At 36.3% G+C, this 24,032-nt stretch overlaps 1 pseudogene; it reads left to right on the top strand.

Moving 5' to 3' along the window:
- Positions 1-5,174: 5,174 nt before the first annotated feature.
- LOC113760163 lies at positions 5,175-6,065 on the top strand (annotated as a pseudogene).
- The last annotated feature ends 17,967 nt before the right edge of the window (positions 6,066-24,032 follow it).

Here is a 24,032-nt window from a genome sequence, read left to right on the forward strand (position 1 = left end):
GTACGAAAGAATCTCAACAATGTCAAACTTGCACTGTCTGTGATTTTCTGGATGAGAGCCCCAGGTGATAATATCCCAGTCCTTGTAAATTGCCCAAGTCTCTCCTTCATTAGGAAGTATACAGAAACCATAACCTTCTTTTTCAATACAGAGAACTTGATGAGAGAATATATTAGGAGATTCTACACTGGTACTTGCACGATTAAACACACCACAGCCAACTGGTAAGCCAGCCTTTATCCACTCTTCCTCGCCTGGAAGCCCAGGAAAAGGCTTCAGCAATGCAACACCAAGCTTGATGTTTCCACCCATGTTAGTGACCTCTGTGATTTGCACATATGATCTTGGCATGTGATCTTTTGCATCAAAACAGGCCCATGTGTCCCCTACTTTAAAGCGACTTTCTAAGTTCTCATTCCCAATATCATCAGCCAATGCCCCTGGATTATTAAAGCCATTTCTATGTAAATTATCCCTTGATTCAGAATTTGATTGAGAAACATCAAAAAGTACTACTTGTTGAATGCTGGAAGCCAGTGCTTTAACTTGATTTTTGTCTATACTACTTGCACCTGAAAATAAATAAATACTAAACTCTGAAATTGCAAAATATCTCTAGATTCCTTATCTATGCTATGAACGGAATGCATACCTGATTCACCAGGATCATGAATTGTAACTCGTTCTGCCTCTTTATCATTTATACAGCTCCTTTTAGACAGATTGTTGCCATTTTCATCGTCACCATCAAGAGTTCTGTCTGAAGCCAATGCCGAATTCCTAATTCTCTTCCTGCTCTTCTGTGTTTGTTCTGCAGTCTGAGTTGGATCGTCTGCATTAGGTTCTTTGTGAAATTGTTCAGGAGATTCCAGGATTGCAACAAATTTCAGCTTTAAATCCAAAATACTTTGCCTAAACTTTTTCTCTTTTGCACTGAACTCATTTTCCTTTCCCTCTAACTCTTTCTTTTTAGATTCAATATCATTTTCCCTCCTCTCCAAATTTTTTTCCTTCATATCTAGTTCATTCTCCTTTCTCTGAAAAATTCTACCTTTTCTATCAAGCTCTGATTGCTTTTTGTCCAAATATTCCACTGTAGCATTAAGCTCATTATCCTTTGTATTCAACTTTTCCTCTTTCACATCAAGTTCATATTGCCTTCTATAAACATTTTTTTCTCTCAAATCAGTCTCATTCTCCCTTATCTCCAAAATTTTCTCTCTTGAATCAAGCTTATTATACCTTATATTCAACTTTTCCTCTTTCACATCAAGTTCATTTTGCCTTCTATAGACATTTTTCTCTCTCAATTCAGTCTCATTCTCCCTTATCTCCAACATTTTCTCTCTTGAATCAAGCTCATCATACTTTGCCTTCAAATTTTTCTCTTTCATTTCAATTTCATTTTGCCTTCTGTCAACATTTTTCTCTCTCAAATCAGTCTCATTCTCCCTTATCACTAACTTTTTCTCTCTTGAATCAAACTCATTATGCTTTGTCTTCAACTTTTCCTCTTTCACATAAAGTTCATTTTGCCTTGAATCAACAGCTTCCTCTCTCAAACCGGTCTCAATCTCCCTTACCTCCAACTTTTCCTCTCTTGAATCAAGCTCATTATCCTTTGTCACCAACATTTTCTCTTTCACATCAAGTTCATATTGCCTTCTATCAACATGTTTTTCCCTCAAATCAGTCTCATTCTCCCTTACCTCCAACTTTCTTTCTCTTGAATCAAGCTCATTTTCCCTTATCTCCTGCCTCTTCACTTCCAAATCAAGCACATTTTCCCTTCTCTCCATCTCAGCTTGAATCAACTCCAGCTTTTGTGATAGACCCTCAAAATGCTTCTCTTCTAAAGCAACGTGCTTTAGCTTTTCATCAACAAAATCCCTAAGATTCCCAAGCTGCATTTGCTCCTCTTCCATTCTCTGCAAAAGCCCTTTCATCAAGATTTCCTTTTCATCCAACTCCTTCATCTTCTCCTCTACCCATAATCTCCTTGCAGCGACTTTTGTAGTACTCTGGCTGACAGATTCTTGGACCATTTTCAGCTTCTTCTCTCTTGACTCAATTTCACTAAAGCCTTCACTGAATTTGTTCTGCATCAGTACTAAATGGCTATCAAAATCCTTCCATTCACTGATCGCCAAATACATCAAAGCTTGGACGCTGTTCTTCTTTTCTTCATTGAGCTCCAATGCTTTTGATACCTTTTCCAAAATGCCCATATCGATGTTATTCTTCTGTTGATTCCTGATTGAACTTAGGATTACCAACAATTTGGGGATTGTAAGAGTATGATACTAGTAGCCCTTTTCTAGTCTAGGGTAGGGGAGTGTCTCTTGAAAGCAGGACTACGTCTGCAGGGAACATATTATAGGAGTATAGTTTTCTTGTTCAAAAAAGTTCTAGTACAAGGTACAATATAGGTGAAAGGAAAGGACAAACCAGGATTTTGCTCCTGAGCCACATTTAATAATTCTTGTTGGAGAAGGGCCTTTTCGAGTAATTATAATTGATTAATTTTGATCTTATTCATAATAATTACTATCTGCCGGTCGCATCATTCTTGTAAGATGCAAGACAGAATGGAGAAGATCTTGTTCTGAAAGATGCTAATAGTGTGAGGCTGTCAGTGCAGATGCGGTGCAGAGAGGACCGTTAGCACTTTCAATGGCCCAGATCAGTTCGAAGTCAGCTAGGTCGATTTCCACCATTAACAGTTCGTACAATCGCAGAGGCCAGATTCATTGCATGGTATTGCAATGCTATATGATTAGCACGTTAAAATTTTTTTTTTTTTTTTTTTGTCAAGAAGTCAATTGACTTTTACTGACTAAACAAACCTTAATCCCAGAGCATACTCCAAAAGCCGGCAACTCTTGGAGCAGCCCCAGGAGACTTATCTACCCAACAAACCCCAACCCTCTCCCCGATGTGGGACTAGAACTCACTCAACCACCCTGCTACTAAGAGTGTACTAACCCCCAAGTGAAATTGAGAACTGAGCTTCGTCTTTTTGTCAAGAAGTCAATTGACTTTTACTGACTAAATTAGCACGTTAAATCAAGTAGCTATTAATGTTGCTAAATTTGAGACTCTAAAATTAAATTTCAATTTTTTTGGCAAAGTTCAGTTTTGACTGTGTTCACGGGCAACTGCAAGAGCTCGAATCAAAACTTGACATCGAGTGCGAGTTGATTAAGTTAAACTCAATCTAAAAAATATTTAACTCGTTAGCTCATAAATTAATTTAATTTTATATATTTTTTTAAAATTTTGATAGTGAAATTACATACATATATTTTTAATATTTTATTATTTATTAAGAAAAATTATTTTGTTTATTTTTTAAAAAATAAAATAATTATTCTTTTTAAACTCAAATTTAAACTCGATTCGACTCGAATTTGAATTTGACTCGAATTCAAGTTTGAATTCGAACTTTACATTGAGAGCTTATCAAATACGAGCACGATGTCAATTAAATAAAGTCGACACTCCAGTCGATTAGTTTAAAATTTGACTCGATTCGATTCGTTTGCAATCCTAATTTGAAGTCAACATAAAGCCATGTTAACCACGATGTGCTTAGCAATCAAAGTGCTTTTTAAGCTTAAATATACTCTCTTCGTTCCATTAAAAGTATTATACTTTTCATTTCAAAATGTTTCAAATATTTGTCATGTTAAAATATCTATTAGTTTCTCTTTTCAATATAATATATTTCTTTTATCATATGCATGTTACTATTCAAATTCAAAATTTGAATTTGTGAGGGTAAGATGGAAAAAAAAATACAAATATTACAATCAAATAACTATTTTTAAAAAGGTTGAATGCTTGAAATATGATAATCAATTTGCGACGGAGGGAGTAATTTGTAAATTGGTATTAATGGTTGTTTATAATGGTAAAGGTCGTTGTATGATCAAAATTAAATAGGATAGTCAAAATTGACTATAAATTCATCTGTGACCATCTCAGCCACGAACAAGAAACCCTACTATTACGCCTAGCACCTGTAGATCCTATGGTTACACCTAGCACCCGTAGACCCCTAGTCCAACACCGATAGGGGAGTGATACATAGTACTAAGCACCAATTTACAACTTGTAATTCATCATTAAATATCTTGTAGTATAATTTTATGGGTAAATTACATTTTACCCTCTTGTGGTTTTCACAAAAACCACATAACCTCTTCATGATTTTAAAAGCTATACATAAATCCTCTGTGGTTTGGGTTGAAGTGTCAAATAGACGGAAACTACTTACCATGACGATTTGTGGGCGAAATGTCTAAATTACCCTAATATAAATACAAAAAAGGCAACAACGAACACGGCCTGGGCTTCCCTTTCCTTTCATTACTTCTTTCTTCACAACGAGAGGAACCGCGTCCGCAACAGTCAAAGTGGTGGAAGGCCTACTTGAGTCAAATGGAGAGCTTTCTGCACCTCTCTTCAAGAGATAGGATTCCGGTTTCTGCATCTTTCTTTCTCCCATGCTTTTCCGTTGGTCAACTACCCAAAAAAACGATTTCTGAAACAAGAGCTCTAGTCATGGTTTCATGCTGTATGGGAGCTGCTGATTGTCCCTGTTTAGGCCCCCACCAGTGATTCCATACTGCCCTTCTCCATTGTTACCTCCGCTGCCATGACCAGTACTACTGCTACCATATCTTAAGCCAGGGCCCCTGCACCAGCCCCTGCCATAGTCATAGCTGCTGCCCCAACTCCCTTGCCTGCTGCTTGCTAGGGGTGTGGAAAGTCGAAAAATTTCGATTTACCAACCGATTTCGAAATTGAATTTGGAATTTCGAATTCGGTAATTCAGTAATTTAGAATGGAATTCGGTAATTCCAATTTCGAATTGGTTGAAATTAGGTCGAATTAGAAAATATAATTTTTGAAATCGAAATTAACGATTTCGAATTGGAATTCGAAATCGGAAATCGAAATCGAAAATATAATTTTGATTTCATTTTATAATATTTATATATATAATATAATATTTTTTAACAATAAAGTACTACTATTGGAATAAAAAAACAATAGATAAGGCTTGCATAAGTTACTTCAAGCCCAATTGAAGGAAGACGGCTTGGGCAAATCTAGAATCAACTCCACAGTCCTCAGAATCCGGAGATTTCGTTTCCAGCCAAAACCAGATGGCTTCTTCCCTGATAGCCTCTCAGACCTTAATCCTCCAAAAACCTACCATTATTTCTCCAAACAACCTCGCCGCTGCAACTATCCTCTACGGCTTTCCTTCTCTCTGGCAAAACCTAAAAGGCCGGCAATAATTACCGCTTCCTCGTCGACCCTTCTCAATAACTCATCTGCCAAAACCTCTGGTTACCAGAACCCCGCTCTATCTTTGCTCACTGGTTCAACTAGGACGGTGACTACGATGTTGGCTCTCGCACTAAAGGCCTCCAAGGTTCTCAATTTCGGCCTGCAATTGAAGGGCTTTCATGGCCTACCGGAGCCTTTAGTCCACTCCGCCGCCCTGGCTTTTTTCGCCGCAATTCGTTCACCGTGGTTGCAGCTGGGATGGCAAAATGGCTGGATATATACAGCGGGGTTTTAATGGTTAGGGTTTTGCTGAGCTGGTTCCCCAATATATCTTGGCAAAACATGTTTTTGAATTCGGTATTCGGAATCGAATTCGAAATCAGAATTAGCCATTTCGAATTCGAAATCGGTGAGAAAATCTATGTCCAAATTTCGAAAAATTTCGATTTCAAACTTCTGATTTACCGATTTCGAATTCGATGCATACCCCTACTGCTTGCACCAGGACCATAGCTACCACCATTCCATCCATCACCATTACCGCCGCCATCTAAACCATATTTACCGCCTGGACCACCACCTCCACCTGATCCGACCTACCACCATTACCACCTACAGAGCCAAATCAACGACAGTGGACTGTCGTCATTGCTGCCTCCGCTTCCAGCCCCATAACCACCACCATTACCGTCTGCAGAGCCATATCCATTACCATCATTGAAAGAGATAAGGAGCACAGATCTAGGCTTTATTGGATCCGTTAAAGTGGTCAAGGGTAATATGGGAACGTTTCTTACTGCTACCAGTAGTACAAGTGCGTGTAAGACACGAATCGTCACGATGGGTGTTTTTCGTCTATTTGACACTTCAACCCAAATCACAGAGGGTTTATGTATAGCTTTTACAATCATAGGGGGGTTATGTGGTTTTTGCGAAAACCACAAAGGGATAAAATGTAATTTGCCCTAATTTTATAGTCATATGTAATTTTTTTTTCTACAAAAGAGGTGAGGTTTATCCTCTAAACAGATATCAAACGTGGAGTAGCAACCCCTAATATGTCAGCTCCAACTGCTCCAAGTAATTCTCCAAGTTCAATTGGAGATTACCTAACCACGTGCAATCTTGGTTCATTGCTTATGTTGCTCTTAACCAACCAGTCGATGCATTGATTTCCTTCATGCCATATATGCTTTAGCGTGCATTCTCAATCCTTACTCATGTACTCTCTTATCTGGCCGATCAAGTTATGGTGTGTAATGTTTAAGTATTATCAGGAGAGGATTCTTAGAGTTTAAATCTGCACGGATTGAAAGAATGTGGAAAAGGATGAAAAGGTTAAAAAGCATTAATTATTTGACTCCAAAAGCTAATTATGTAAGACTAATTTAAAATTTACTTTTATTTATTTTTTTGTTTTGTTACTCAGAATTTGAAAATCATGATCACCAACCTAGGGTTCCGTCTATGGTGGAAAGCTGACTCATCTGTGCATGGTGGGAAGAGCAAACGAAATTTGGCCAAGACATCATTGTGGGGTCGGGAAAGATGTAGCCATTAAATGAGCTACTGGATACCGGGTAGAAGCGGTTGATTATGTGGTCCCTTTCTATTTCAACGAAAAATAAAATGTAAGCCCCTCAACAATTTATGGGCACTTGTTTACACCCAAAAATTGGCATCAGCTGGGGAGCAGGTCCCAGGCCAAATTGATGAAGGACAAATTTTGAAGGGCAATTTTGGTAAGTTAAAAGCCCATAAATGTATTTATGTGTACTCCAATCTTAAGGATTAAATTTAATTGTTGGTTTGCGTAGATGAGTAATTATATACATAAATAATTAAAAGGAATAATTTTATAAAATTTTATTTTTCACAATAATTTATTGAAGAATTTTGGTTCATAAGGTTATAGTAATTTGGTAATTACAATACTTAGGGTAGTTATATTGGCAAAATGTGATTAAGCAATTAGAGCAAAAGTTAAAAGTTTTTCCCTAAGGATAAAATTGAAAGTTTAGAAAATGATATTAAAAAGTTTATACTAACAACGATCCTCTAACTAAGTCCTCATAGATAGTGATTTTTTAATTGGAATCAAAATTGTAGATGAATAATTAGAAACATAATTAACATAGTGTTACAAAAAACCAGAATCGTAACATAATTGACCTGGTAGATTTTAATTTTAATTTAGAAATTAGATAAGTAATCTTATACGTGACATGGTGACTTTCAAATCGATATCAAATTTGTAGATGAGTAATCATAAATATAATTAACATAATACACCAAGAAACTAGAATTGAGATTGTAGATAAAATAATCATAAACATAAATCACATAATACAAAAGTTTCAAAGATTGAACGTTTGAACTATTGAAATAACTAGATGGTTATGAATTTAAATTCTAACTCTGCAACTAGTTGTACTGGACATGACAAACTATAAATCACAAATTTGACCAGTAAATTAGTGTCAAAATTTGAGAATTTTTAAATATTAAAATGATCTAATGATAAGGATAATCAAACCATAGTAAAAATCAAAATTTACACTTAAAAGTAAGTGGTGAATTAAAAGATTTTGTTGTGATAGGATTATCTAATGATAGCAAATCCATTAAAACAAGCAAGCAAAAAATGCAATTGATGATAAAGTAAAAAGATGAAACCCAACATATTGTTTAAAAGACAAACATCAAATACTATTACATCCCTTCACCAAGCTGGATACATGATATCCCTATTTAAGTCAATGTCTTCCTCCTCCTCGTCATCTACTAGTTGGTAATTAGAAAGATTACCATCGTTCAGCCACGTATAATTCGTATTGTCCACCGATTGTTGGAATCCGTGAATTGGCTCCAACCCCTGCTTTACTCCAACATCATGCAACTAACATTAAAGAGCATAAACAAATCCACCGTGATGATTAAAAACATTAAAAATAACATTTTATAGCCACCTTACAATATAGTATCCAAAAAAACAAAAAAAAAACATTTTCTAGAAAGACAAATTGCACAACCCACCTGATGGTCCAGTTGATCCCAGTCATTGTCCGAGTTAAAATGCATGTTCATTCTCCCTCTCACCCAAGCAGCGCTTGTATTATCCTCAAAGATGTCTCGAGACAGGCCTAGAGCGTGAGACAAGTCGTCGTTGGGATTTTCTATATGGAGGGGACAAGTTCTCTTATTATGGCCTTCCCTTCCACTGCCACAAAAAGTTAGAATATACATGAAACCACCAAAAAAACACGCCATAGAAGCAACTCAAAAATATGAACATGCCATAGAAACTACAAAATATGAAAAGTCGAAAACTTATAACAACTGTTAAAACTAACCCGCAATTTCCACATTTGTTGCGGACGTGTCTTTCTTTTCCTTAAGTTCTCTGATCACCCCTCAGCCTGTTTGCATGAGGATCACCGATACCCACTTTACCAGATGCATCTCCCTTTCTATGCGCTTGTGATGAGCTGCCCGTAGCAGTGGATTCTTCTAAGGATAGGGTTTTCATTTCGGCAGTTTGTATATCTATTACATTCAATAATTGAGTGTATCCAGTAGTAGTCTTTGCCCCATAGTAGCACATAGTATTGCAACCACTAGACAAACGAGCATACCTTGCCATTTCATTAACATTAGTGACCTCTGATCTTTCTTGTAGACTGCCACTTCTCCCAAGTCTTGCATCTCTAGTCCAGCTTTGCATAATGCAATTAGGTGGAATTTTCTTCATTCCTTCTATCACCATTATCCTAAACATGCGACTACAAGGAAGTCTTACGGTCTCCATTTGCAGGCATGAACAACTCATTATGCCAGAAGTTCTATTGTATAAAACCCTAACTCCCTATTTGAATAGGAATGGGAAATAAAATGAATGCATTGGACTCCATCGTCCATGGCATTATATCTGAAGTATAACCCTTGGCTCCTCATCTCAGCTCTAACCTTGAGAAAGATCCTTCGAGTGAAAACTTCTACTGCATGCTGCTCCAAGTAGTGGGTCTCGGTTGCTGGTAGTAGACTAGTGTGCTTTGTCTCAACATTCATTCTTGCCTCTTCATGGCGAAGCCATGCATTTGCCAAATCGAAAGCTCTAAGAGTCTCAAATAGCCTTAACTCCCTATGAAGGTATATCTTCAACATAGCGTGCATCCTCTCGCACCTCTGTGTACTTCGCATGCCACCGAAAAAATAGCCCCTCAAGTATGCTAGTGCCCAGCGCTTCCTCTTTCTATACATTTGCTTAACCCAGTGATTGTTCTCCATATTGAACGAACATACCAGTTTGGCCCACTTTGCTTCAAATTTGTCTATAGAACAGTTGTTGTACATACAATCTTTAAATCCCACTCTGAAATCCTTGTTACCTACATGTGAGTTAAGGTTTTGGTTCAAATGCCAGCAGCACAATCTGTGCTTCGTGTTGGGGAGACATTTTTTTATAGCTTTTCTCATTTGTGGAGCACCATCAGTCATGACCGATATGGGTTTTTTCCCATCCATCGCCTCCAAGAAAGTGTTAAGGACCCATTCATATGCCCCTTCGTCTTCCTCGCGTACAGTCGAGCATGCAAATATGGATGTGGAGAAGTGATTGTTGATGCCGCACATGACCACAAGAGGGTGCAAGTATTTGTTTGTATTATAGGTGCTGTCAAATACAATAACATCGCCAAAGCATCTGTAGTCCTCACGTGACCTGGAATCGCTCCAGAACAACCTTGATAGTCTCCTTTCACTATCAACTGTGAAATTGAAATACAAGTTCAGGTCTACATCTTTCTTACCAAATAGGTATGCAAAGGCCCCTTTTGCGTCGCCATCCGCGATCTCTTCCATCCTTTCTGAATTCATCTTATTATATAGGTCCTTGATAGTGAAAGGAACATTGTTATACCCACCGCATTGAAGCACGAACAACTTCATAATCTGACTTGTCTTCATTCCAACACGACGAAGAACATGCGCTTGAGCATAGTCGGCTTCTGAGATGTGGCGGTGGGATTTTAGGAACTTCGTACTTGTTGGGCTTGCTAGTTTGTGGTTGTGACGCATTACAATATTACTGACCACGTGCTTGTCCTCCTCAACTGAAAGCCTTACTTTGAAATATGCCTTACAATCAACTCTTGTGACCGCCTTTGGCTCTCTTTGCCGATCCTTTCTTTGTATGTGTTTCTTATCCCGGAGCCCTTGCCTACTACACACCCATTGCCTATATCTGACCCAACCGGTTTCGGGGTCCTTTAGTTTATAACTCTTGCGGACACTGAATCCTGTTGCTCGACCAAGCATCACGTAGAAGGCTTCAGCTTCGTTTTCTGTATTGAACTTCATTGTCATCACATCTCGTTCATCTAAGTCCTCATAGTTGAAGTCTTGCACTCCTTCATGGAGCTGTCCTCTAACAAACATTCCTTGTGTTCCCTCTTCAGCTTCTGATATTTCAAATTCATCAGTGGCGTCCCATATGGTCAAATCTTTCCACGAATCTTGCACTGGTCATTTTCCGTTCGGATCATTAGCAGATTGCATCGTATGTTTGCACTATACTCAACACCACAGGTCCTATCTTATGTTAAGGGGTGCTCATTACAGACTATTATACATGTTTTGAAAGCCATTGTTTTCAAAATGCATCCAACCAGAAACCCCATCAATGTGTTTGCTAAGTTTGCATGCAAAAGAATACAAAACATTCTGCTAACGTGTAAACAAAAAATTTGAAGTGTATTTAAAGGGAAACTAGTGTATTTTCCTTGGCTTATAAGAAGTAGTTTAGTCGGCCCAAAAACATAGTCCACTACCAATCTCCTAATACAGTTTCAGGCCCACCATGATTCATGGTTGGCTCATTTTGGATTCTTCGTAGTGAAATATTTGTCTATTCTTTTTTTTTGTTGAGGTATAATATTGTCTATTCTGTTTTTTTTTAACATAAAATATTTGTCTATTCTTTTTTTTGAAGGTAAAATATTTATCTATCCAATAGCCCCAATTTTATTTCTTGAAGTATCTGTTCAAATAGTACACAGGGAAACATGAACAAGCCACAAGGAACAAAATGTCAAAAAAAAAATTAAGATTCAGAATAGAGTTACCTTCTTGGAATCCACCTTCCTTTCTGGATCAACCTGCTCTTCTCCCACTCACAAGCTCATTGTCGTGGTTGCCAATTGCTCATACATGGAACACTATTTATATATTCCATAGAAATCATACGTTTCAAGCTACACATATAGTGGTTGTTGGGTTTTTACTCCCCTTCATAAACATTGTGTATTTATTTTGAATAGACTTCGGGTTTTGAAACAAGGGAAAGGCATATCATTTATTTGGCAAGCAAGTAACCTCTTTTTTACTTGTCCTGTAATTTCATTAAATTGCTTTCCAATTCCATGATACTTGCCCAAGGTCTCCAATCAATTGAAATCACTGGAAATTATTATCATTTATTAGACAAGTTAGCAATTCAGTTCTTTTAAGATTTGAAGATCTTCTGACTGTCAACCCCATAAGTTCAATTCAACCCATCGTCTATTTACGGTTTCCCCTATACAAATTGATCAATTTAATCAATTGGAATTCCAATTGATTCTAGGGGTGAGGAAACGGTACAAATTCGGTAATCTGATTAGTTGAATTCGGTGAATTCGGTTATTTGACTTATAGAAACCATTTCAATTTCGAATTGGTTATAACCGAATTTTAATTAGGCTACCGATTTCGAATTCAGAAATGGTAATGAATTCGGTTAACCGAATTCATTTATAAAAAAAATTGATTTTTAAAAAAATTATTACTGATGTGAATCCCCAAATTTATTCATAATTTAACACATTACATATGTTCTAATCATTTTGTGGTTTAATTTAATTGACATTTATTTGATCACTTATACCTAGAATCCTTAGTCTATGATTTAAGGAACACATAAAAAGTGATTAATTTAAACTAGAATAAACCTTAGACTATACAATGATTAGTAATAATAAACCGTAGACTATACAACCATAGGCTAAAATTGGATGGTGTACATTATTATATATTATTATTATTATAAGTACATGATAATATCGTATACTAACTTTTATTAATAGCATTTACCTATATAATATAATACTATATTAGTAGTATATACTAATACTAAATAGCATTTATCTATTTATGAACCGAATTTTATAAACTAATTTGGTATTCGAATGCGGTAATGGGGTACCCTATTTCATTTTACCGAATGTGGTACGTACCAATTTTGTACCAAATTACCAAATAGCCGATTTCAAATTACCAAATTCATAATATGAATTCCGTTATGAATTCGATATGTACCGAATTTGCTCACCCCTAAGTTAGACATTGCAACATAGCAATTTCCCGATTTCAAATTTAATTAGGGCAATTTAAGATTCTTGATTGACAATATAAGTGTCAACTATATCGATTGTGCTTTATGATGGTTTATATATACTAATTTAGTCATTTATCTATTCCAATTACAACGTTGCAACATGGTAAATCATGCAAGTCAATTTTAATTAGGGCCCCTTAAGATTCTTGATTGACAATAACTCAACTATATATTCCCTCGCAACTATATATTCCCTCGCACATCTTCAATTTACAGTGCATAATCTATTTTTCTTTGTAATTCTGTTAAATTTAATAAGTTTTTAGATCTAATATATGTTTGACTCGTTCAGATCGATTTTTAGCAAGATTATATGTCAAAAAATTATATATTTTTTTTCCAAAAAAAATATGCAATTCTCAATTTCAACTTGTAACCACTTGAATGTCACTGACTATTTTTATTTACCATAATCTAACTGTCAACTATATCGATTGTGCATTATGATAGTTTATCTATACTAATTTAGTAATTTATCTATTCTGATTAGGACGTTGCAACATGGTAAATCATGCAAGTCAATTTTAATTAGGGCCCCTTAAGATTCTTGATTGACAATAACTCAACTATATATTCCCTTGCACATCTACAATTTAGATAGCATAATATATTTTTTTTTGTAATTCTGTTAAATTTAATAATTTTAATGATTGAACATATGTCCGACATGTTCAGATCAATTTTTAGCTAGATTATATGTTTTTTTTTAAAAAAAACTTTGCAATTCTCAATTTCAACTTTTTTGGACTTGAATGTCACTGACTAATTTTATTTACCATAATCTAACTATCAACTATATCGATTGTGCATTATGATAGTTTATCTATACTAATTTAGTAATTTATCAATTTCGATTAGGACGTTGCAACATGGTAAATCATGCAAGTCAATTTTAATTAGGGCCCCTTAACACTATTTAATTATATGTTTGTAGCATACATCTATTGACATTACTTGCATACAATAGTAGGCCGGCTATGAGAATTTAAAATTTTGAAAGAAAATTCGAAAATTAGTTGGTGCGTGGTGAATGAAAATTTGAAAATCTGTCCATTCAATTGAAAATTTGACTACCAATTATATGGCGCCATTTCGCTAAAATTTTCATTTTACGCTGTTGGCGCCTTTAGTTTGGTTTCCTCCCAATCATCAGAACACATATATATATACATAGATAATACGCAGCTTTTGATTAACATTTTGCAGACAAATCACATAATAATTAAAATCATGAACAAGGTGAGAGGAGCATTCCATCAAGCAGAGGAGTCATCTAGTGCGTTGGGATTTCCAGATTTCTTTACCAGAAAAACATGTGGTATGTTAAGCTAACCATACTGCTAGCCTTAGTTTTACTCTTTTACAACTGAATGTTTAGCCACATTTGATCTTCAAGCCCATTTGGCCATGGAGCTATTTCGAATCACATTTAGGGGCATCGAATCTGGATGATAGAGACATTGGTGATGGTTCCTCTTGTTTGCGGAAGAGATAAATGAGATAGATAAGACTTATGAGGACTATGAGACTGATGAGGCAGTTGAGACAGATAGAAGCGGGCTTCGAGGTTCTTCCCTTCACACTGCTAGTCAGAGATCTTGCCGATGCAGTTGTTGAGCAGTGAGTGATGGCTGAAGATGAAGGCCAATATATGGAGGGACCTAGTGGGGCATTAGGATAGCTATGTTGTGGTGTGTTTGCAAATGGTGGCACAACAGGAAGATCAGTGGGCTGACGGACATTTGGGGTAATTGTTGAGGTATGGCCGGTATAAGCCCTCCATGCCGCATCTGCCTCCAGGAATGATCTATAGGATTGAAAAACTGCTCCGCTGTACCTGTTCGTGGCAGCTTGACATTCAACCCAAGTTTGCATCACACCGGTTCTCCTGTCGGAGAAAATAACGTAGTACTTTTTTCCGGCCATTATATGTGAAGCGATGTTGCGTGATAAAGATGAATTGGATGGACTCCTTGCAACTACCTTAATAGATCCGGACTCCAAACTTTCATTTATTTGTGATCTATAATATGCAGCTGCACCTATAGCCTATTTGAATTAGAAATATTTATTTAGTTGTTTGTTTGGTGTATAATGAAATATTTTTTAATGGCTAAATGATAACAGCTGTATAAAAAAAAAACTCATTTGAATCCCACAATTTTGGTGTATAACATGCCTCTTGCTCCCAAATGTCATTATTGCAGGTCAGGCTTTGGTAAATAGGATTGTACACAAAAGTTGATATATCACTTTTAGCACCGATTGGCGCAAAGCTCGAACATTGCATACAATTGTGACTTCAAATTCAAAGTGCAACCCAGATATCAATGCATTTGTAACTTCAAATTTGAAATGTGTTGCGATTAAAGGAAGTGGGGTTGAAGTCATTACTCTTGAGGGAGCCAAAGGAAGAGAACGTCTTCTAGATAAGGAAGTGTGATGTGAGTGCGGAAGCAAAAGCCTAGACCGTAGGGGAACACGCTGTCTTCCATGTTGATTCCTTCAATGGGCGGTTTCTCTTGAGCTTGGACGGCATGAACTAAGGCTTGAAGTGACTCCTTGAATCTCTTACCTCGTGCTCGTGTCACTGGGTCTTGAGGGACTTTCACGGGGTCTACTTGAACACCATGGGCCTCTTGCTCGTTCGCATCAAAGTGTGTTGCAGTTAACATCATGTCGTCTTTTCTGGACAAGAGAGCCAAAGGAAGAGAACGTAACCCTCGGCCCTGCTGTGAGGGACGGAGAGCAAGTTTTTGGGGTTGCCAACATTTTTGCTTCATTCAATGACACCTTTATTCATGTTACTGATAGCACTCGATGATTGGTGGTAGAAGGAGAAGAAGGCTGTAAAGCTTTGTACTGTGATAAGAGCAAAATACAAGTCAATTTTTGCAGTAACCGTCACTCTCGTTTTTAATGGTGCTGCCTGCAGTAACTTTGATCATAACAGAATTTTGATTGTGATATTTTAGATATTATTAGTTGCTTAGTTTAAAAAAAACAATTTAATGTAAATAAATATCAACTTACTGTCATTAATTTGTGTGTCATTAATTTGATAGAATGTGTAAGCCACCAAATTACAAAAGACCGATAACGTAGTCATCCAAATTACAAAAGACCAATAACGGCCTGACCAATCAAATTACAAAAGACCAATAACAAGCCACCAACAAAGATATAGTTACTCATCATGCCCATCTAATATCACGGCAAAAAACATGTACAATTAATTTTCTAAAATCTTGCAGCTTTTTGAGCTCCACATGAGTTTACAACGTAATCATCCGAACAAGTTCTCCAATCCGGCCGAAATCATACATGCAGAGGTGTCGAACTTCATTGCCTAAGTCCAGGAAAAGGTCGAATGCAATCCTCAGACGATCCAAACTTGTCACCTTTTAACATGCATCACCTTTCATTCGTAGTTGAATGCAATAGTAAAATATAGATAAAGAGAACAAATAAATCAAATTGCTCATTCCTTAGTTAGCTTACATGTAACTTGAAGCTAGACTTAACATCACCACAGTGTTCCATGAATTTTGCAATGTAAACCCCGCAATCATTGCTGAATAAGGAAAAAAATAGCATTCTAGATCAAGTCACATTACATAAATTCGTCTTATGGTAAAGTAACAATAACTCTTACCCATTGCCCTGTTTGGGACAATTTTCAGGCCTAGTAAATTTGTAGTTGTTCATATCTCCTTTATGTCCACGGCCAACTCCATATGACAGTGCCTCTTCAATTGCTGCACACTGCTCAAATATCATTAATTGGTAGACATCAATCAAGTTAGTTCTAGTTACAGGAAATGTAACAAGATTAAGCACCTAGTTGTCACTCACAACAATCTTGCCATTATTCTCCCTTTATTTGTTAATAGCATCGCTATCGGGTACAGAGTCGCAAATGAAAATCTGACGGCTAATTATGTCTATGATACATAAGTACCAGTGTTCCTAGTTCCAGTTCATGGGTAAACAAATCTAACACAAGTTAACCAAAAGTCAAACTTACTATCTTGGCAATCTGTTATCAAAAAGTAGATCAATTAGTCTCGCACGTGTTTTCGGTGGTAATTCCCCATCTCTAGTACAATATCTCCCTATAATAAGTATGGTTAGCCACTTGTTTAGACATAAATATCAAACAGTAACATGCAAATCATTTTTATAAGTATTTACGTACTATTTCGATTCGACAATCTGGATTATCGCCATTGCATGGTTGCTTCCTTTTCTTACAGCATCGAGCCTGTTGAATTTGAAACTTTAGTATAATTCTAATCACCTTAAACTATCACCGGTAATTATGCAGGTAACCTTTGTTCGAGTCAAAGACACACTGCAAAAGCTACCTTTTTAGGCTTTGGAGAAGCATTCTTCTTCTTGAAATGTCTCTTGCTCGCTGGGGAGATTTGAATTTTATGCTTTGGTACAACCCCCTGACTAGTCATACTTAATAGCCTGGCCTTCACAGACCCTGTGGAAGACATCTCTGAGTCTGGATTTGCAAGTCCAAGAGCCTTATTGATGCAAGTTTTTCTAGGCAGTTTGTCATCCATTGAAGACACCCTAAGTGAGGCTTCCTTTTCAGCTACTACCTCCACATTGTCCACCTTCACTGGAGAAGTCACATCTATGGAAGTATCCCTCTCATATTCAACAAATTTGGATGTTAGATCATTTTCTTGGTTTTCTGTTTGAGGGAATATATTCCATGCAATAGGCTCTTTAAAACAAACAGGGTTGCATTTTGGCTTGTACTTCCTTAAATAGTTCTTGAACATGCCATTTTTGCTGTTAACAGCATTTCCATTCCCTTCCCCTAAACTAATTGCAATCGCTTCTTTGTCCCCAGCTCTTTCTATAAATCTTTTCATCTCACCGACTATTGCATCTTGCATTGTCTTCAACGACTGTGCCATGCTACACATTGAATCCCGAATTTCTTTGTATTCCTCTTTCAACTCCCTGGTGGAATCTTCAACTTCGTTCATCCTTTTTCTAAGGTTACAGTTTTGACTTTCTTTCCCATGCTGAGCAGTGTACCAAACAGAATCATCCACAATTACCTCAACCTGTAATGAATGTCTATAATTATCGTTTATTTATATGCCTATTTCTAGTAACAAAATGAAATAAAGGAAAAAATCCAACCACCAAAATTTTGTGCAAAAAAAAAAATTACCTCTATTCCATCCATGACACCAAGGTGTTTTAGTCTACTGATCCTTCTTTGCAGTCTATCAATGCCCCAGAATTGTACCCAAGGTTTTGCACGGATATGCAAGGGGATATATGCATCGCCATGAATGGAGAAGTGCTCCATGTAGAATAGCTGCATTTATGTAACAAGTTGGACATAAACCAAAGCTAATTTTACAATTGCAATTTAAGTGACTCCTTACCATAAAAAAGACAACACAACCATCCACTTGCTCATCTTTCATCATTTGGGCATTTCTTATTCCAATTACCAATTCATCAAGAACGAACTTAGCCCAATTCATATGCTCTATTAGCTCTACCTCATGCAAAAAAGAAATGAAGGTCCTTTTCACCAGAAAATCACTTATAGGAGCCAAAATTTTGCCTATTACAAGAAGTACGAACTTCACTTTGAACTCCACCCCTCAAGTTTGCATAAAAAAAAGACTTTTTTTCAGGTCAGCCAAGACAACTTCTCCATCTTTAACTATTATGTGAAGTTCTTGTTCCAACAGATCATTTGTATACCAATCTTTCTCTAAGGTTGCAATGTTGACACCATTTGCTGACAATCCCAACACATGCTCTACATCCTCTGTCATAACTTTGATGCAACACCCATGGATATCGAGAGTACGGCGTTCGCAATTAAAATTATTAACCAGCCACTGCCCATCTTCATGCAAAGCTTGCAAGTTTAGCAAAGAACCAAATCCCAATTTGGTCACTGCTATCCTATGTTCACTGTTCAGATTATCAATCACTTCCCTAATTGTTTTTGTTGACGTACTGCTCCTCCAACTTGCTTGTGAGATTCAAGTTACATTTATTGCCATCGTTAATTAATGTCTTAAATACTTCCACTCATATCACATTACAAGTATACTTTATACCTTTCCTACACATGCTTGATATTTTGGCAAGACATCTTCTGAAGCCATTGTTGTGTTTTTCTCTTCATCGCGATTGGGTCCTGTAGAGCTTGCATGGTGAAAATTTTTTATCCCACCTTCTGTTTCCTCCGCTTCTGATGATAACAAATTCACAAATGACAAACTTGGTCTTTCAGAACTCATTTCCCTTTGTTCAAATCAATCTAGAAGCAACATTCCGTTTTGCACCCTCATTCATTGAGACGGTGCCGCATACTCTGCTTTGGAAAGTTGACTAAAACCCTACAATCTTTTGGTATTTATGGGGTCTTTTGCTATTATTGTTATTCCATTATAGCATCTATAGTTTCACTGTGACAGTCCCACCTCTTCTTAGGGCGAACCCTAGAGTGTCAGCGAATTGCCTGCTCAACTCTAGCTAGGGCTCGATCGATCAAAGAACTATCAACTCAAATGAAATTGATGAATTACCTCCCAAGCAAGGGAGTGTAACCCTAATTGAAACATAATCACTACGCCAACTATCCAAAGCTTAGTATATATAGCTAAATGTCAACTTATCACTCCACACTTAATTTACATAGCATGAGTCGAATTTCTGAATTCAAACTTACAAGTCTTCTCAAACAAAAGTTACAAATCTCCAAATAATGAGATGAGTTAAAACCCAGTGAAGTTCCAAGTAAACAAGTAAGCACATAGCCAAATAAGGGCACAATATGATCAAGTAGAGATCATAATATAAACAAGTAGAGACTGTACAGTATGATAAGAATTTAATCACAGTTCAATTCAAGGATACAAGTGGCTTTCAAAAGCCAGAAACCACTTGAGCTTGATCATAACCGCATCCGTTGACTCTCCGTCAACATTTGTCTTCATAGACTATAACGTCCGTAGAACACTACTTTCATCGTTCTCCGTCCACCAGTCAACTCCCTATCGGGTCTGCACACCATAAACAGTAGTTTGGTAATACTCGAGTATACCGATTTCCAGTGTTCAGTAAACAGTCCCCAAGGTTTATCGGCCTTCTCGACCAATCCCATACTGGCTCGATAGAACCGACTCACATATGAAGTTGGGTACCCAAACAGTAGCAGTAGTTGATAGGGTATCACCCAAACAACTCAAACACAGTCATACATAGAGATATCACATCTCATAATAACAGTATATGGAGCCTCAGTGGAAACAAGGAAGGTCGAGTGCGATAAAGTACACGCTCGCCTCCATTTTTATCAAAACTGTGTTTGGCTCAAACAGTCGCAAATCAAGTATTTCAAGTTTTCCGATATTTCACATAACAGGTAGCAGGTAGTGGAACACTCACCTGTCAAGTGATGTAGTAGTCAAACGTCAAGTGTCTCGGTTACGACCACTTTCGTTTGCCAACCCTAGGGCAACGAGTGAAATCGTTAACAAATTAGATTCATTTCTCACTCAATTGTAGGTTCATTAAGAGATCAAGTGAGTGGTTAGAGCCACACAATTCATCATGCAAATTTGGTCCAAAATGCAGTAAAAATTCATGAGAAAACAAGTTCAATAAGTGCATGAAAGTTGGATAAAAGAAAAGTTTCATTCAAACTTAAAATGTTCTTCGCGGGTAAAACAGTCGTGCCCGCGCAGTCTCAGTAAAACGGCTATATCTCACTATAGGAAGGTCAGAATATGGTGCTATCGGCGGCATTGGAAACTAGACTCGAAGGGCTTTCCAACGGTACCAATTACACACTCTAGTTCGTCTCCTAGCAGTACCAGTAGATCGGACAAGTCGGCTGTTTTTCCAACCCTGGATCAGCCCTAACCTCAAGCCAAACTACATTAGTTCTTGGTGCTATCTTCATTTGTTTTGGTCCAAATTCACCCAAATCAGTCCTAAAATGTTCACCAAGGACCATTGGAGTTCAAAATATAATACATCAACATGAATAAGAATGACCATAGCAGCCTAGCCATCAAGAAAACCAAACCAGTCCACTATATAGACCAAGCCACTACTTTACTTGCTCAAATTTCATTCCAATTCACACATGAACTTAACCAATCTTTAGCCCAGTTTCTTAGGCATGATTAAGGTGCAAATAAATCACAAAAATCAAGAAGAAACCCTTCCTTCTCAAGCCGGTCAGCCAAGGAGATGAAAACAGTCCACCATTTCCTCTATTCATCCAACCTTTATCCTTAAATGATTTTCACTTAAACAACATATCAAGTGTTAAATCTAAATCAAAAGAGGTTTAAAACATGTAAATACTTCATAAACAACCATGAATAAGGTTCAAACACTTCATCAAACACTTGGTAGGTATACTAACTAACTCAACTATTACTTGTTTAATTCAAGAGATTAACCCCAAATCTCAACCAAATAACTTGTAGTTTGCCATTAAAACTTAAAGTATATAATAAAATACCATAAAAGTATCATTTAAAGAATATTTACCTTTCTTGTAGGAAGCTTAAACCACCAAATCAATCCACCAAAATGAAAGTTTCAAGCTTGAATCAAGCACTTAGGGTTGGAGGAAAGTTTCTCACTAACTCAAGATTTTTCTCTTTTGGTTTTTACTCTTGATCATCTAGGGTTAAAAAGCAAGAATATGGAGCTCTCTCTCTTTCTTTTTGGAGCTATGAAGTTCGGCCAACCTAAGGGTAAGAAAGCTTCAAGATGGTTTAAATTATCTTCTAACCTTTGGTCAAACAAAATCCATGGCTAAGGTTTTGCCAGTTGGCTCCATTCTTGTCCAATCCTCCCTTAATCTTTGACTAATGATATTTTAACCTTTCCAAATGTACCAATACTTATTTAACACCTCTAATCCTTCATGTAAAGTCCCTACCACTAATAAAAGAACACTTGGTAAAATACAAGTAGTGAATTATTTAAAACCAACTCAAGAAAATGTTTTACTTCCAGTAAAAGGAAATGAAATGGAATGGATGAAAATGTTGTAACACATAGGAAATATAATGCAAGGGCATATTATAAGTGGTCTAAGTTTTAGAATAAGACATGTAGATAAGAAAAAATTGTGTTTTAAAGTGAGGGTCAATACAAGGGAATTGTTGTAACACATGTAAAATATAAACTATGGCATATAATGAGTAGTTTAAAATCTTATGACAAAGCATGTAATTTAGGGAAATTATATTTTAAAGTGAGGATTCTCACATTCACTAATTTATTTAACCACCCAACCCAATTTATATTAGTATTTGCTCTTAGCTCCTTCATGATAATAGGCTTTGCCGGTCACCTTCTCTCAACTGGGCCCCAAAAATATGGATAGAGATGCTTGTGCTGAGCTGTCCTTCTAGGACATGGGGCACGGACGGTTGCGCAATGTTTTGAAAATCGGACCGGACCGGCCGGTTCGACCGGTTGAACCGCGAACCGGCCATGGCACCGGTCCGGTTCAATGCCATAGTTGACTTTATCAGAAAACCGGTCAAGAACCGGTCGAACCGTAAAAACCGCGATTAAACCGCTATTGAACCGGTTTTCAACCTTCCTCTTTTTTTTTTTTTTTTTTTTTTTTTGCAATATGCAGCTATCAAGATTCGAACTCAAGATCTTTGTAATAGAATACCAATGTATTAACCATTGCACCATCAAATTTTATTAGTTTTTTTTGATAACTTATTTATATAAAGCAAACACTTATATTTCTTTTTTCCGTTTTTCTTACAAAATCTCATCCTCTCATGACTCTTTCTTTTTAATTTTCAACTCTCTCTCTCTCTCTCTCTCTCTATCCTCTTTTTTTTGTCACTCCCTTTTTAATCAAACTTCTTTATTTTTAATTTATTGATGTTTTCTTCCATCTTTTAATTTGGTTTTTGTCCATTAAATTGAAAAAAGTTAAAAAAGAATTATTTTTTTAACCCAAATTATTTAATGCTACAACCATTCACTTTTATCTCATTTTTTGTTTCTTATCAAGTTTACATTTCTATTTTTGATTTTCTTGACTTCCTTCGAACTCCAAACTTCCTTTTTTAAATTGCAATCTCTAAAACGTAAATTAAAATTTAAGTTCACAATATCTAAATTCTCATAGACGTGAATTTTGTATAATTTCAAAATATTGTGATATTTTTGGATTGGATTTAGACATAATTGAAATCGAGATGAAATTTATTTGTTTTAACTTATAATTTAAAATTTTTATTTTTAAAAAATCCAAGTTATTAAAAAATAGTAAACCTTTCATCATATAGAGTATTAAATTAATCCATTACATGTCTTATTTTATACATATATATATTTATATAAATAATTTTTTAAAAAATTCATTGAATTGAGATTGAATCTCGACCCTTTCACTTCACCGGTTCAATTAACGGTCCGATTTTTAAAACATTGCGGTTGCGCCTGCAACCGTCCCGGACGGTTTTAGCTATTTTCAATGTCTATCCATAGAGGATGGCATCGTGGCAATGTCTATCCATATGTACTCCTGGGACAGGTCACATGCTTCCGTTTATAGACAAGAAGCTGTCAGAGAGATACCGAGCGGAGAAAAGGGGTACATTTGATCTGCTCTTTTGACTTTTTCAGTGCGACTCCTATCTTGGCAGTATTAGACTATTAGTACAACCACTAAGTTTTGAATTTCTTTTTCTTAATTGTTACGTGTGTAGCCCAAAATAAAAATAAAATTACTTGTATAACCTGAATCTGAAAGACCCGCTAAAAAATTTTGCGATCAAATCCCATTTTCTGGAGGATCTTTTTACAATATATCCGTAGATATCATCTCCACCGAATTTTCATTTTATATTTTTTCTTTTATTGGTACGATAGATTCTATGCTATAATGAAATATTTTAACAATATATTCTTAGATATCATCTATACCAAATTCCTTTTATCGATACGATAGATTTTATGGTACAATTATTTCTATTCTACACTAAGGAAATGGGGATCTAAAGAAATTAAAGAGAATGAGGATAAGAAGAATCCGGTGAACCAGTATCGGTTCAAACGAGTGTCTATGCACTTGTTGATGAAATATTTTGAGAAAAGTTTAGATATTAGAATATAGGTCAAAAGATTTGATCTCTTGATTTACACCTAAATAAAATTTTAAATCTATTTTAGTGGTTAATTATTTTAGGAGCAGTTGGTTAAATTCCAATTTTGTCATGAAATGATTCTTTTGATTGAGTAGTTG

Source organism: Coffea eugenioides, chromosome 2, assembly GCF_003713205.1.
Source record: "Coffea eugenioides isolate CCC68of chromosome 2, Ceug_1.0, whole genome shotgun sequence".
NCBI lineage: Eukaryota > Viridiplantae > Streptophyta > Magnoliopsida > Gentianales > Rubiaceae > Coffea > Coffea eugenioides.